We start from the raw sequence: 17,718 nt of genomic DNA, 5'->3' as shown, positions 1-17,718 counted from the left end.
TATGTACAAAAAGTGCTGCTTAAAAGATGTGTTTATGGAGTACCTGTGCTAAAACTTGCAGCAATTTCAAAAAAAGTAAAATTCACAACTTCTAGATGAACGAAGTTTCCTCAGGCATGTTTAATTTTCAGTCACTGTTTTCAAATTTGCTCTTTACTTCCACATGCTCAGGGAAAGCAGTCTGACAGTAAGGAGTGGGAAAAGGGGCAGCAGAGAGAAGAAGTATGGGGGGCAGAGGGCCAGGGGGCCACCTAACCCCCCCAGATTTATTTTCCCTGTTGTAGCAGTGGGAAAGGGACAAATTCAAAGCAAGTCTCCAATACTTAGATTCTATAACTGGAAAATTTATAAAACTTGTTTTAATTTTCCATATATAGAACTCAATTATTGGGAGATTGTCTTATACTCATGGATATCTTGTATTCAAGTAAATATGGTATGATATCTTGAAGGTTTAAATATTCTGTAACTGCCATCAAGGCCACTGGCAGATGTTCATTTAGAGGCACAATGAGATCTGATCTGCAATTCCCAACAATCATGCCTTCTGCCATGCCACACACACATGACAGCCAGGCATGCAATTTTGGGATTGGCGATTGGATCCAAATCACACCCTACTTGGGAGCATGGGATCACCAGCAAGTTAAAAACCAGGTGTCTGCAAATCAGCAGATTGTTGGGGAATAAACTAGGGTGCGAAGCAGACAATATTGTGGTCCCCATGGTATGGGCAATCAGCTTAGTGTCAAAACCCCTATGCTTGGCAGCTCTGATTGAGCTGCTGGAATGTGAAGAATCAGAGGGTCCCAGCAAGGGCAGCTGAAGGACTTCCCCCACTGGGGGTGTTACACATTATGGTATACAAGACTTCAGGACAAGGCTGCTGCTCATCGATTCTCAGGTCCCCGTGTGCCACAATGAGCATAAACTGTGTCCGCTGCCCAGGTGGCTGAACTTGGGGAGAGACTCCTTGATCCCAGGGTCCCCATGGTCTGCAGGCATCAGGGATGGCAAGATACCATGTGTGCAGTTAGGCTGCACATATAGATTTTAAAGTCCTGTCACATTGGTACCCTGGGATCAGGGACTCTCATGTACCACGACCTCCATGTGCCACTGCAGCAAGCCCCACTCCACCCTGGTGAAGCACCTCCTGGCTACCTGGCAGCAGTGGAGTTGTGCTCCTTGCTGCTGCTGGGTAGGCATGGGGCACCTTGCCATGGCAGTGCTGAGCTCACAGTGGTAGCAACAAGCTTCCGTGCCTGGCCCTACTCCACTGGGCCACAAGCTGGGGAGACTCGAGTCTATGGTGGGCAGCCTGCATCTGCCCCCTTCCTCCCCGCCCAGGCTCTGGTGCAACCATGCCACCCATGGGAGATGGGGAGGTGGGCTCCACACACTACTCTGCCACAAGAGCAGTTACCTCCCGTGGGTGGCAGCCGGGTTTTAGACACTGCTGGGGGGGGCAGGGGGCTCCAGACCCAGGCCCATAGGCCTGGCAGCTGGGGGCCCCCTCTGGCAGGGTTGGGGGAGGCAGGGGGCTGTGGGTGGGGGAATCAGCATATCAGTGAAGGGCACCAGCATATCAGGGCTGTGTCAAGCAGCACATCTCTATACAGGCAGGAAATGAGAGTAGGGCTTTAAAGAAGTCAGCTACACTGGTCAAGGCAGAAGGACCTGAAGGAAAAATCTACTAATGTTGGTACAGTGTCATGAATTTCTGTGCAGCAGTCTCAAACATGAATCTATTTAGATTGTACATTTATTACCACAGGGATTCTCTCTATAGCACTTAACACAATGGGGAATGAAACTCATTTGAGAACCCCTTTGTGCCAAAATAAATTAGGAAATAAAACACATTAGGAAAGAGAAATTTGATCAAAAAGATCTTAATGGGGTTTTTTGTTTGTTTGTTTTGTTAACCTATACCAATTTCCCAATCTCCTTCTCTGGATCACCTTTGGTTTCCTCCTTTCATTTTGGTAGCCTGATGAACAGTATTATTAATCATTCCCAAAGTGATTTCTGCAAATGCTTGGAAACAGGAAGGCTTCTGAAGCCTTTCTTGGGAAAAGCATGAGAAGGCTACAGGAATAGAGATGCAACTGTTTACATGAAATCACAGTGCACAGTTGTACACAGAATTATTATAGTTTATTCCCAAATTTCCCCAAATTTGACTTCTAGCAAAGCAATTTGTCCTTGCCAGTTAATAATACAAATTGAATAGAAAATTTCTGTAAATATGAGTTTGAAAATGGACTGTCCAATTCTCCTCACATTTATATAGACATAAATTGGGACACAATCTTGTGAAATCAATAAAATAGCACTGCATAAAGCTAATAAGGAAGAGGAGACATGGGCCCATAATATCTCTGTAAAATACATGATATCTCTTTCTACAATATGGGAGATTGACTGTTAATAGTCTCATAAATACTCACTTGGATTAAAAATTAATACAATTTATCATATGGCATTGTAAATGGAACAGCTGATTAAGGCACAAGGCACTTCCACAACATAGGATAGTAGTCACAAGCATTAAACATTGCAAAGAGACAAGCTAGCCTCTAACAGAAATCAAAGAACTACAGTACATCATATACAAGGACACTGTTGACTCACAGTCAGCAAGCCTTGAAAATACAGAAAAGACAGCTAGCCTAGGTAAATAAAACTGCCAAAGGAAGAAAGACAAACTCCCAGTTGTACCCTGGCAAAGAACAGGTGAAATAATTTCAGTCTGACTTAGGTCTCATTGTATGCATTGTATACCAGCCAAAGCCAGGCTACTAAGTTCCTATAAACTATCATAAATAAAAACATTTTAGGCACAGTATTCTAGTAGCAACCCCAAAACTTTAAGCTCTGGGCTGATGCATGGTCCCAGTTCTGGTTCCTATCTGGTAGAATGAGCTGTAGGTATACCCATGTGCTCTCCGAATACATATTTGCGATATGTTAAATAAGGGTGCCTCTCAAAGGATGTCCAGCTGGTCATCCATATCAGCTCTATTGCAACCTAGAGGACTAGATGAAAGGGTGAGTGGTTCCACAGCTTCAGTGCAAAAATATAAACAAGCTTTATTGCAAAACAATCCTTTTCTTGCATTCTGCTTGCATCCTGCACGTAGTCTTCTCTCATATTTTGCTTAGATGTCTATGAAATTGGTTGAATATGCAGAAATGGTTGAACATTTTCTAATTTAAATTATTTTTCAGTGGCTTCTGATTAAATATTTTTCATTAAATTCCCACTTTCTAGAATCTAGTTATGCATTAAAAAAAGACAGAAAAAGACTCATATGTTAAAACTTGTCAATTCAGAACCATAACTGCAGTGGCTCATGCCACTCTTTTCTCTCTGGACTCCACCTCCCTTGATGAAGGCATAGGACTCTCATCATGAGCCACCTCCCTTTGATCAGAGGAAGCAGACAGTGCACCGTATTGGATAGGGACAGTCAGTCAAAAAGCTTGCGCCTGAATTGATTCAATCTTTGCAGGTTAGTCTAACCTGCCTAGGTTGAACTGGTATGCAACTGCACAGACATTCCCTCTGGACTAAAGAAATGCTGGCACATGCCAGAAGTGGCTCAGACTAGAAGCCAGGGGAGCACTAGAGCAGCCCTCCCTTCCCTTTCACAATACTGAGCTGAGGGAAGTGGGGCATGGTCAGGCCCCAGCAGAATACTAATTAGTGAGGGGTGTAAAACCCCACCCTGCCTGCCAGTTCTAGGCTTTTCCCCACTCACTGATCAAGGGGTGGGGGTGTTGCTAGACCCAGGCCCCTGGCTAGCACTCTGAGGCACAGGGGGAGGGGTGGGGTATGCAGTGCATGCATCTGTTGATGATACTGAGCTTTTCAATCTCCCTCTCCCTACTTCTTCATACTATCTGCAAAACTGACAAGCGGGGGAGCCAGCAAGGGGCTGATAACATAGAGTTTAGCAGCCCATCAAGAAAACAAAAGCCTCTCCTCATTAGTTCAAGCTCTTTTTAAACAGAGCTTTTTCCAAGGAAGGCACAGAGGAACATTACCAGCTAACCTGTTGATTAATACCAAAATGCCCTAAGCTTCCTCAGTCAGAAATTGGAGACATATATACACACACACACCTCTCAACATTAGCTAGCATACCACATGCTGGCTAGGGTCCATGGGGCTGCAGGAAGGAGGGGGAGTGGGAAGGGGGAAGCCAGGGAGACCCTGCTGTGCCTGCAGTCTCCACCGGAGCTCTGGCTGTGAAACAGAGGGATGGGGCCAGCCCTGCTCTCTGGAGCAGACAGCACAGCCCAGGGCTGCAAAGCATCTGGGATCCTGGGGGACTCTGGTTTAACTTAAACCAGGAAGGAATCTGGGACAGACATTGCATAAACTGGTCTGACCCAAATCAGTTAAGTCTGATACTACATTCAACCAGATTTATCTTAAACCAACACCAGTCATTTTGAAACCGGTTTGTACACACTGAACTTCTGTTCCATTATAGGTTTGAACCAGTTTCTGATCATGTATGCTAGTTTGTGTGTAATGTCTGTCCCTATCCACTGAAAATATGCAGTCTGACCAGGGAGTTGAGCCCCTTAAGGAAAGTGGGAATATGATGCCCCCAAGGAACTTCAGCTAGGCAATGTAGGTGGCGGTCTTTTTAGTTGAGCAATGCTGGGTTTTGGCCAAGTGATTTCAGTTTATGGGTGAAGTCTGAAACCTTTTGTAATTTGACAGAAATTTTTAGATTTTAATGTTTCTCTGTGGAAATTTTTAAATTTTTGTTGACTTTTTTCCTACCCTTGCCTCCCCATTTTCCAGCCAGCTATAATTGTGTCAAAAACCACATAACAGCTACAAGGATTTATAGTGGAAAACAAAATCTTATTTTTGCAACTGACAGCAACTTTGGTGGAAAGGATATTTTACTTTGCAGCTCTGGAAAGAGAGAATATGTTGTCAAGGCAAACTACAGCTAGTAAAATCATCCGTCTGTGAAGCAATTGTTTCCCCATGGGGAGAATTCCCAGAGGTGTATTTTTTCATCTGAAATGCCTTTGCTGTTCTACTGCCCAGCTCAGCATGCAAAAGACTAAGCAGAGGAAGCAAAGCTTTCACCACTTTGTCTTGAAGGAGTTAAGGAAAACAAACAGCTAAATGTGGCATTCTAAGCTAGGCAACCACACTGACTGTAAAAGGGTTGCACACCTATTGCTGAAAATTAATTTATTCTATATCTTATCTCCATTATTATATATTAAATTGCTAGTCATATCCTAGCCACATTGCAGACAGATGCAGCCAAGCACAGCCACATTAAAGATACATGCAGTCAAGTACGGCTACACTAAAACACCCCTCTCAGAACTAATCAATGTTTGTTTAAAGGGGGTGTAAGGCCATGCTGTGCTTTTAAGGGACAGTCTTGTAGGGGAGTGCCCTACCAGTTTTACGTCAATGTACATGAAGCCAGAATCATGCCTAGTATGCCAGAAGCCTGGCTCTGCTTTAAAGTGATGGAAACTCAGAGCTACGCTGCTTACTTCTGAAAATTTACTCCAGATGTATAAAAGTACAAGAGAGGACAATGAGGCCACTTTGCTCTGTTTGAGAGAAGCACTAACATTTACCCCACTCCTTCTCTGCCTACTAGGGCTGTGTTAAATTTTGCCAGTGGTTTCAACACTGTTTTGACTCATTGAGGTTAAAACAGCAAAATCAAAATGAAACAAAGGGTGTTGAAACAGTCTCAAAACAAAACAGAGGGGAGGGGAGTTGGGAGTCCAGGAAGAGTGGTTGTTCCTTAAGGAAATGATCCTCCAAGCCCAAAGCATGACAATCCCCACACGGATCAAAGGGGGCAAGAGTGCTCAAAAACCCTCATGGCTCACCTAAAGCATCCATGAATGCCTTAAAGCCAAAAAGGAGACATACACCAATGGAAGGGAGGAGCCATCACCAAGGAGGATTATATCTCCTTGGCTCGAGATTGTAGGGGGGCTATTAGGAAGGCTAATGCAGAGATGGAACTGGGACTGGTGACCCGGATCCAAGATAACAAGATGTCCTTTTTTAAACACATAGGGGGTAAAAAGAAGGTACCAGATAATGTGGGACCTCTGCAGGACATGCTTGGTAATCTAGTGGTAACACCAGATGACAAATCTAATCTCTTTAACAGATTCTTTGCTTCCATTTTTCTGAGCAGGGACAGGGACATCCCCCCACTGGGATTCCAGACGAACCAGGAGGCGCTGCCAGGCCCAGGGTCAATGAGGACCTAGTCAGAGAACTTCTGGAGGGACTAGATGTGTTCAAATCAGCAGGTCCTGACAATCTTGGCAGAGGTCATTGCAGGACCCCTGGCACAGCTTTACGAGCACTCATGGTGCTCTGCCGATGTGCCAGAGGACTGGAAAAGGGCCAATGTGGTCCCCATTTTCAAAAAAAGGGAGGAAAGAGGACCCAGGAAACTATAGGCTCATTAGTCTTACCTCGGTCCTGGGGAAGCTCTTTGAGAAAACTATCCAGGAGCACATCTGCGAGGGGCCAGCAGGGGAGTTTATGCTTAGGGGCAATCAACATGGGTTCATTAGAGGCAGGTCCTGTCAGACCAACCTGGTGGTCTTCTATGACCGAGTCATAAAAGCCTTGGATTCAGGTGTCACAGAGAACAGTCTTCCTGGACTTTAGGAAGGCTTTCAACACCATCTCTCACCCCATCCTCATTAAAAAGTTAGGTATCTGTGGTGTTGATGCCTACACAGTCCGACGGGTCACAAATTGGCTGGAGGGCCTCACCCAGAGAGTGGTGGTGGATGAGTCATTTTTGACCTGGACAGATGTGGGCAGTCAGGTTCTACAGGGCTCAGTCTTCAGGCCCGCACTGTTCAATATCTTCACCAGTGATTTGGACAAGGGGGTGAAAAGCACCTTGTTCAAGTTTGCAGATGACACTAAGATGTGGGGAGAAGCGAGCATGCTAGAAAAGAGGGATAGGCTAAAACTAGATCTCAGCAGGTTACAGAGGTGGGAAGATGAGAATAGGATGGGTTTCAATACAGACAAGTACAAGGTGTTGCACCTGGGGAGGAAGAACCAGCAGCATACCTACAGGCTGGGGAACTCCCTTCTCATCAGCACATAGGCAGAGAAGGATCTTGGAATCACTACTGATGAACATAGACTGCCAATGTGGGGACTCAGTCAGAAAGGCTAACTGCACTTTGTTATGCATCCATAAAAGCATCACAAAAACGTCCAAGGAGGTTCATCACTTCCAAGATGAACATAGACTGCCAATGTGGGGACACAGTCAGGAAGGCTAACTGCACTTTGTTATGCATCCATAAAAGCATCACAAAAAGGTCCAAAGAGGTGATCCTTCCCTTCTACGTGACATTGGTCAGGCCACAGTTGGAGTACTGTGTCCAGTTCTGGGTGCTGCACTTCAGGAGGGATGTGGACAGCATCAAGAGGGTCCAGAGGAGGGCCACTCGCTTGATCAGGGGCAGCAGGGCAGACCCTACGAGGAGAGGCTACGGGACCTGAACCTGTTCAGCCTCCACAAAAGAAGGCTGAGAGGGGACATAGTGGCTGCCTATAAACTTGCCAAGGGAGACCAGCAGGCAATGGGAGAGTCCCTGTTCCCCCAAATGCTACCGGGGGTAACAAGGAACAACGGCCATAAGTTGACTGAGAGTAGATTCAGGCTAGATATCAGAAGGCGCTACTTCACTGTCAGGGCAGCTAGGATCTGGAACCAACTTCCAAGGGAAATGGTGCTTGCCCCTACCCTGGGGGTTTTCAGAAGGAGGCTAGACAGCCACCTATCTGGGGTCATTTGAACCCAGTATCCTTTCCTGCCCATGGCAGGGGGTTGGACTAGATCTGCTTAGGTCCCTTCTGACCAACTATGAAACTATGAGGCTAGTCGAAATGTTTTGAACATAGTCAGCCCACCTGGGCTGACTTCCCATCCCCAGTGCTAGATTGAGCCCTGGGGTAGGAACCCAGCCCAGCTGGGTTGAGTTTCCCCAGCCTGATCATGGGGCTGGGGTTGGGAACCCAGCCCAGCTGAGCCGAGTTCCTTTCCCCAGCCCAACAATCAGGCCAAACGGCAAAACAGCCTCACTGTTTTGACAAATCGAAACAGTGAGGCCATTTTGACTCAAAATTAAATTGGATACAAAACACTGATCCATCCAGACCTCGAAACTGAAGTCGGAACAGAACAGTGTTGTTTTGCACAGCCCTAGTGCCTACTGTTGGTAGTACTGGTGGCCACATTTTTCACTGGGGTAGGGACACAAATGTAGCTTTAAGTCGCCTTGCAAGGCCCTACTAGGGCACCTTGGAGAGTCTAGAGGTAAATTTCTAAATGTGTAAGACAGGCAGAAAGGCAATCAGGACAGGGCAGATCTTCCACAGCTTTAAGGGTTTCCAAGGCACACCAAGGCTACTGGTACAAAGGCCAAGTAAATACCTAGAGAGACCTTAAAAAAAGACAAGAGTTCCCCAGTTCACAGAGTACCACAGACCAGAGAATATGGGCCTGATCCTGTACCCATTAAAGCCAAGGGGAGCTTTAAAGGGAGTTAAAGTAAGGCCTACACCAAATGCATGGCCTCTGAATTCAAAGCACACCATACCATCAGATCCTTCCTTCCTTCAAAGATGTGCTTGTCAATATTTGTTTTAAAGCTCAGGAATATTAATTGGAAGCTCTACCTGTCCCGACATACACAGTTCATTTAGTAACACAGCATGACAGCCTGACTGCCCCAGATACAGCAATAATTTCCCTAGGCACAGCCTATATGGGAAGCAGAAAGCTGGAAAGTAAGCCTGGCGACATGCTATCTGAGTTGTCTTTCTCGATACTCCAAGTAAGCCCTGATTTTAAAACACTAGTCTCATCAGTGGCAAAACAGACTAACCTATAATGTGCCTTTTATGGCTTGGCCTACTTTGAGTGGATGCTGGAAGTGCAGTGAACCCTGCCTGTTTGTAAGAGATGGAGTCTTGTTAAAAGTCGAGCTGAAAATACTAAACTAAGGTTTGTCAATGCCATTCTTCAGAGGAGTGCTGGATTACATTGGATTAGCAGCTGATGTCAGAGCCACACATAATGAATTATTTAAAATCGTTTTGCTCATGACAACTAGACGTACCACAGCTGCAAATATTTTGACTGCAGATGTGGCTGAGAATAAAATAGGAGTGAACCCAACTAGAGAAAAAAAAATATTCCTTACTTCTAACATATTTTACATTGTAATGATTACTCTACACCAGGCTGCTCCACTTCACCCCAGAGGTGGCTGCGTTCCCCTCTTTAGGTTATCTTTCTATCTATTTCAATAAACTTCCAATAGAATGGCACTGTATAATCATAAAATTAAGAGAAGCATCTTCTATACTAGAACTGTACCTAAAAGGAAAGCTGGTCCTAGATGGGAAACCAAATTACCTAGTGGACAAGGTGCTGGACCGGGATTCAAGACACAAGGGTTCTCTTGACTCTGCAGTTAACCTACTTACTGGACTTGAGTATGTCAACCCCCTTCTGCGTGGCTCAGTTTCCTTATCTGTAAAATGGGAAAGGGTACTGACCTTCTTGGTGAAACACTAGCATTCACTGATGAAAAGTATGAAGGTAAAGGTAATGTTATTGCAATCAGAATATTTCTCTGAAATTCAAGACATACAGATTCAATACACAGCTGTTCTACAGACCTCCCTGACCTAGGACAGTCTGTCCCTCAGTTACCTCTATATATAATGGGACTAACAATAGCACTTGCTTTCTCTCACCAGCTGTCTTTGCTATCAAGATTGTTCTACAGATCCACAGTAAAATAATCTCTTTCCCAGACTACGCACATCAAGCACACTGATGGCAATTGGGGTATCTACACTAGCCAATTGAAACAGCAATAGAACTGTAGAAAAATATTTTCTTGAAATTAATATAAGTTCTGATAGGCCACAACACATTTTATAAAGTTCATACTAGTTTCGAGCTGCTTTAATACAAAAATCCAGTTTCATTTTTGTTTTGCAGCCTACAGCATCAGTGGAATTATAAGGCATGAATTTGTACCCAAAATTTTGGTTGTGAATCTTCTCCTGTTCCTAAATAAGTAGTGATTAGTCAGATAAACAGCAAGAAGAAATCTGTCCCAGAGTTTCATATATGCTAATTTTCTAGTAACAATTAATTTGTTGATGTTAAATTTTATTGCGTGTGAACTATAGCAGACCAGACATTCTGTTTATGTAAATAGGTATACCTGCATTGAAGTCAAGCAACAGTGGCAAAACAAAATCAGAGGAGAATTCAGGCCACACAGTATCTTAGATGAAATGCAAGAAATAATTTGCAAAAAGAATTAAATCATGCACCAAATTATTAATTGGGATGCTAATAAGTTTTCTTCAACCATGGATTGTATGTTGACAATTCAAGTAAATTGTTAACTTGTTCTACCCTTCAAACTACTGATTAGCAGTATAGGAGCTGGGAGAATAATAATAAAAACAAACAAACCAAAAATTAGTTCTATGCAAGTTTAAGTTGCTTTCCTTTCAATGGATTTGAAATTACATCAACTTTAATATGTATAATGTTTTAGGAGATTTTTTAAAGGAAATTATTTATCTGAAGTAAATAGGATTTAGTTACTGACTCTTTAGTTAACCCCTCCCTTCCCCAATTTCAACACACAAGACATTTTTGAAAAATCACAGAACAGGAAGTGAGAGGTAAGGCCAAAAATGGGTATAACAGGACTTGACCCTTTCTGCACCCCGCCCCCCCCCCAACAACAAGAACCTTGCCACCATACCCGAGCACCAGCATAGTGTAAGAAGGCAGCCATGTTCAGAAGAGGACCTGCTGCAGTAAGGAAGCAGACACATGGAGTTATAATTCAATTCCTGTCCTTACCCTGGCACAGAACACATGACCCTTACTTGTCATCCTGGAATCTAGCCCTTAGTAAATCTGAAGCCCTATAGATGTTTCTGAGCTACATCTGGACAGTAAATTCTGTGAGCTCAGAGAGAATAGCTGTCAAAACTTTGCCTAACACCGATTCATAGGCAATTCGTAGGCACCTACTTTATCACACACTAGGAATGGACCGAGCTTCCAAAGTAGGTTGTTGTCTATAAAACCACATGCTTCTCTAAAACAGTTAATCTCTAAAATGTCATCCTGCCATATCTTCTATCTAGTACAGCTGCATTATCTGTAACTAAGGCTAAGACTGCTCTGAAAACAGAAGGAAATGTAGTCCAGTCACCTAGTGCCAGGACTCATGAGCCCAGCCCCCAGACACTGGGAACTTGCAGGAACAGATGTGAACTCCAGACCATTCAGCCCACCCTCCTGAACAAATACAGGATACACGGCTCCTAACCCACCCCAGGCAGATGCCTGCCTAGCCTCTTTCTGAAAAATCCCCGTGAAGATGTCACAACCTCCAAAAGTAGCTTGTTCCATTGTCCTCCTGCCCTTATGTTAATGATCTTTTTTACCTGGGATTTAATCCATTTTGCTGGTTTAAATCTGTTGCCTTATGTCCTCCCCGCTGTGGCAAGGGAAAGCAGTTGTTTTTCTTCCCCCTTATGACAGACTTTCAAATAACTGAAAAATGTTATCAGGTCCCCCCTTAATCTCTTTTCCTTCAATCTTAGCTTAACTGTTTCTTTTAACCTTTCCTCATACAGGCTGCATTCCAACTCCCTTATCACCCATGTTGTTTGTCCTTTGGATTTTTTCCAGTTTCTCTACATCATTCTTAAAATGCAAAGCCCAGAACTACTCACAGTACTCAAGCTGGGGCCTAACCACCTCCAACCAGAGTAATACCCACACGCTCCATTTACAGTCAGTCATTTTCATTTACCCCTCCCTTCAACAGTCACTTAGCCCAAGAGACACAGCTCAAAGAGTATTAGGGCCTAGTTACACCTTATATTGTAAACTGCACAAATGTTGATCTACTGAGCGCTAGCTTGGAGTTTGGAGCAGTAACACCAAACTTAAGGGTAAAAACTCAGACTATCCCCTTGCATAGCTGTGCCTTGCCACTACAGGCATGGCAAGCAGGGCTGGTGAGCCAAGACAAGCCTCTACCCCTGCTCTATAGGCAGGGGTGCAAGAGAGCAGTTGGGGTGGGGGGAGGGGTGCGGGAAGGGCAGGAACATTTAACTGCTATTCCTTAGGGACCTTCCTAAAAGCTTGGTGCAGGCAGCATGCTGGTTGTTTGCCAAGGCAAGTCTTCCCCTCAGTACCACAGCAAGGGGTGGAGGGAAAGAGTGGGGCAACCGCCCTGGGCAAAGCTAAGGGGCACCAACAGGTGTGGCCCAGCCAGGGTGGGGCATGGGATGGAGTCACGAGCAGCTCATTTGGGAGGGGGCAGGGGGAAGGCGGCTCCTGCTGCTGCATGCACTCCCGGGCAAGCATGGGGGGGAGGGGCATGTGTCCCCTGGATCTGTGCACAGGACAAGGGCAGACTTTGCCCTTGGTGCCAAACTTCCTTGCTACAACACTACTTTCCCTCCTCTTCCTCCTCCCCCTGCTCCTGACACCCACTACTATGCTGCTAAATGCTCTCACCAGCCACAGCATTGTGCTGTGGCAGGAAACCAGTGGGGTGGCATGTTGCAATGCTCCTAGCTCATGCAGTGGTGGAGCTGTCAGTGCCTTGCTGGGCCAGGCACTGACAGAGCCCCCACCCCATGCAGTGCCATCCACATTCTCAACACTGTCTCACATGGCTTTCCGCTTTCTCTTCTATTGGATTATGCCCTGACCACCCCACAGCAGCACCCTGGCTCCAGCTTTCCATGCCTCACCTCCCCCAACCTCCCTGACCCTTCTCATACTGTCACCATCTTCAGCTGCATGCAGAAACACCATATGGGGGATGGACCACTGCACCCTGGCATACGGAGGACTTCAGCTTGAGTGTCACAACTGTAGGGAGTGTCATACCTTAATGGAATAGGAGCAAGGTTATGCACATCAGAGATAATCCTGCCCTGGAGTGGCATAACTTTGAGCCACATAAAGGTATTTAGGTATGGCCAACCCAGGGATGAAGAGCTCCAAGAGCTGCCTAAAATTACTGTGTAACAAAGCCCTGAGATTCCAAGATGGGGAATGCATCTGCCATGGGTGTTCCTGAAGGAGGGATATGGGGATCTCACCATATACTGTCTCCTAAGCACCTCATCAGACACCTCGTCCTCCCTTTTTCTCAATAGCCAATTTGCTCTAACTGTAGATATCTGCCTTCCAAAAACTGAATTTCTTAACTTAAAATGAACTCAGCTGCCAATAAGACAGCTAGTTATGGTTATGTCTATGAAACAGGGCATATATGGGTATGTCTACAAAACAGTCACAGTAGTGTCATACTCTGTTACCCCTCCTTTTGACTACAGCATTACAATATTTCTGGGAGGTTCCTAGAAACTCCTAACCAGTACAGAATGCGAGCGTGCATCTTTTTCCTTGTGTGAGCCTTCAATACCCTAAGAAATGTATTCAAAACAACTGCCTCCCCCAAAATACCCTGAGTATTTTTTTTTTTGATGTTCACAGCGCCAATGGTTTAATTAGGACATAAATGGGAGACACTGGTCTAAAACTAATAAAAGCACTCCAATCAGTACTAAGAAGCAAGTTGACTTCAGTAATTTTAAAAACTGATTTGCAATTAAAATATAAACATAACAATATTTCATTTATGGGTGAAGAGTGCTGTGTAAGAGCTAGCAATGGAACTACATAGCTTATCAGAATCCAGCTATTCTATTTAGAGTGTTTGGTCTTTGGAGCAGGGGTAGTATCTTATTATGGGAGCTGACAGACATGCAGCTACCTGGTTTAACTGTTGGTGCTTCACAGAAAGCACCATGAGTTAAATCAACCCTCCCAACCCAACAGATGTTTGCTGTTGGATTGGGGGGAGTGAAATTGAGCTCCACTTTGGAGCCAATCCAGTCAAGGAGCTGCGTGTCTGCAGCTTCTCTCCCTTAACCCCAGACCCCTCCTTCCAGCTGTGGCAGGGGCTCCAATCCACCTGCTCCCACTCAAGTGCAGGCTGGGCAAGCCCTAGCCCAAGCTCCCTCCCCTTTTCCCCACAATGTAAAGAAAGCACTGGGGGCAGAGATGGTCTGCATCAGGCCAGCTGCCCAAGCAGACACAAGTTAATGACGGTGCTCCGCTTTGAAATGCCTTCATGTGAACTCTCACACAATTATCAGAGACTTCTAAAACACTCTGTAGCTGTGCACTTCTGTTAAAGCACAACTGTCAAATGCTTTCAAGAAGCCAATCACACAACAAATGTAACTTGCCTGTGCCCAATGTTTTTCTGCAAGTCTGGTAAGATTCCAGGGAGTTACTAGATATAGTTAATATGTGGAAATTAACAGTGTTTATAGAGATAAATATACATTTTGATACAATCTCCCTGTGGTCTTGCCAAATTTCAGTTGTATGTCACTATCCTGTGTCAGTCTTATCAGAGGTCTAAGGCCTGATCTGGTGCTCTGTTGATTATTTATGTTACAGTTAATACCTTGAGCTCCACTGTCCTAAGCACAGGGCAAAAGAAAGTCAGTCTTCAAAGAACAAACACTCTAAATAGACAAGACAGAAGAAGGGAGAGAAGGAGAACAAGCATAAGAAATAAATTGGCTGGGCAAAGTTTATGCAGCAGAGTATAGGAAAAGCTGGTAATAGAACACAGCTCATCTGAACCGCTACCCTCATCCAAGCCACTGGCCTACACTGCTCCTAAAGCAAGACTAATTGGACTCAAAAGGAACTGGCAATACTCAGTATGCAGGTCACAGTTCCTATTTCTACTCATGTTTGTTTCAGCAAAGTTCTCTGGCTCCAAAATGAAAATACACAAATAGAAAAAACAGATACACAAACCTGAATTTTCACTTCTCCAAACTGTAAATTTTCGGAAAAAAAGGTATTTTAATTTCCGTGGTACCATATAAGAAAGGAAATTGCGTCTTAGATTCATAGACATTAGGGCTGGAAGGTAGGCCTGTGCAAGTAGGCAGCTATTCGATCCAGCCACTTCGGATGCCAGGAATCTGATCTGGAGCTCCTAACTGGGTTCCCACTTCGATCTGGTCAAAGCAGCTCTGAAGCTTTGGAGCCACCTCGGAGATCCAGCTATAGGGTATAATGGGGAAATCAATGAAATATCTATAACTTTGTTGTTTTTTTTGTCTGATTTGGATGAAACTTGCAGGGATGGTAGCCTCTGCTGATAGCATAAAGTCTGCCAGGTTTCAAGAAGATCAGTGCAGAGATTCAGGGGGAACTGCACCCCACATTCTTGAAAGAAAAACTGATGTCACGTGTATGTGTTAAGCCACGGTGGGGTGAAAACTGCAGGGTGGTTGCCCCTGGTGAGGCCACAAAGCCTGCCAAGTTTGAAGGAGATAAGTTCAGGGGTTTGGGGGGAACTGCACCTCAAGCTGCAGACAAGCAAAACTCATGACACAGGTGACACTGTGCATGTTAAGGTGCAGCAGGATGAAAGCTGCAGGGATGGTAGCCCCTGCCACAGTCATGAAGCCTGCCAGCTGTTGAGATAGGTGCAGGGCTTCTGCGTTCTGGGGTCATGCACGTCTAGCTGCTGACAGGCAAAACTCGTGACTTGGGTGTTTGTGCAACTGTCTCTGTCTTGGGGCAGTTGATTGTTTGTATTATTTCCTTTCCTTAGTCTGTGGTTTTGTAGGTGTTAACAAGCAATGATTAACACCTGCAAAACCACAAACAGTCAGTTGCACAAGTACCCATGTCACGAGTTTTGCCTGTCCGCAGCTAGGGGTGCAGGACCCCAGAACCCAAAACCCCACTGCACCCATCTCCTTGACAGCTGGCAGGCTTTGTGGCCACAGCAGCAGGGGCTACCATCCCTGCAGCTTTCACCCCGCTGTGCCTTAACACACACAGTGTCCCCCATGTCACAAGTTTTGCTTGTCTGCAGCTTGAGATGCAGTTCCCCCCAAACCTCTGCACCTATCTTCTTGAAGCTTTGGTAAGCTTTGTGGTTGCACCAGGAGCCAGCACTCCTGCAGTTTTGACCCCACTGTGGTTTAACACATACACGTAACCTGAGTTTTGCTTTCAGGAATTTGGGGTGCAGTTCCCCCCAAAGCTCTGCACCTGTCTTCTGGAAACTTGGCAGGCTTCGTGCTCCCAACAGCGGCTACCATCCCTGTAAGTTTCATCCATATCAGACAAAAAACCAATGAAGTTACAGATATTTCATTGATTCCCCATTATACCCTATGGCCGGATTGCTAAGGCAGCTCCAAACCTTTTCCAAAGCAGTTTGGAAGCTCCAAACTGCTTTCGGAAAGCCTAAAGAAGCCAGAACTTTGATCTGGACATGCTGCTTTAGATCCCGAAGCATCTGAAGCTTTTCTGGATCTGAAGCCTTGCACAACTCTATGGAAAGGGACCTTGAAAAATCAACAAATCCAGCCCTCTGCTCCAGGGGCAGGAAGTCAGCTAGGGTCAAAGGACCCCACCAAGATAAGCATCCAAACATTTCTTGAATGAGTCCAGAGTAGGTGCCTGCACCCCTTCTGGAGGGAGTCTATTTCAGGCCTTTGAGGACTTGGATAGTAAAGAATGTTTTTTTTATGTCCAGCCTAAAATGGTCTTGGAGGAATTTATGACGGTTGGTCCTTGTTATCCCTCGGGGCGCTCTGGTTAGCAGATGTTCCTCCAGATCCTGATGTACACCCCTTATGTACTTATAAACAGCCACCAGGTCCCCCCGAGCCTGCGCTTTTCCAGGCTGAAGAGTCCCATGGCTCCCAGATTCTCCTCATAAGGCCTAATCTCTTGCCCTCTGATCATGTGCATAGCTCTCTTCTGGACTCTCTCAAGCTTCTCCACATCCCTCTTGAATTGTGGAGTCCAGAATTGGATGCAGTACTCCAGCTGCGGCCTCACCAAGGCCAAGTACAATGGGAGGAGGATATCCTAATATTTACATGAGAAGCATCTCTGGATGTAAGCCAGAGTCTGCCCTATGTGAGTAGCTCAGCCTCTTTCCTCACTGCACATTCACCACAGGCACACTAGCTTCTTTGCTGCATGCACCATGCAGGCAGTTTCACCCTGTGCCACTGCGTGTAGCACAGGTAGCTCAGCTCCTTCCCTGATGTCAGGTTTGTGTCTCCCCACTTACTAAGTTTATCCAAGTCAGCCTGGATCACTAGCTTATCCTCAGGTGCGGACGCTATGCCTCAACATTTAGTGTCAGTGTCATCGGCAAATTTGGCCAGCGTGCTTCTGACACCAATGTTCACATTGTTGATAAAGATGTTAAAGAGAACCGGTCCAAGGACAGAACCACTGGTCACAGAGTACCATAACGATTTGCTACCATCGACTGCTACTCCCTGGGTCCAACCTCAAAGCCAATTTCCCAGCTATCAGACTGTGGTGCAACCCAAGCCGCAGTTGGCCAATTTTTCCACGAGGAGTTCATGGAACACCAAATCAAAGGCTTTTTTAAAGTCCAGATATATGATGTCAATATCTTCTCCCTTTTCCAGGTGATATATTACCTGATCATAGAAAGAGATGAGATTGGTCAGCCAAGGCCTACCCACGACAAACCCGTGCTGGCCATCCCTCAGGATGTTGC

Source organism: Crocodylus siamensis, chromosome 1 (genome assembly GCF_052110815.1).
Source record: "Crocodylus siamensis isolate JL-2025a chromosome 1, ASM5211081v1, whole genome shotgun sequence".
NCBI classification, from domain to species: Eukaryota; Metazoa; Chordata; order Crocodylia; family Crocodylidae; genus Crocodylus; species Crocodylus siamensis.
The sequence above is the reverse complement of the archived record's forward strand: the minus strand, read 5'-3'. Positions refer to the sequence as shown.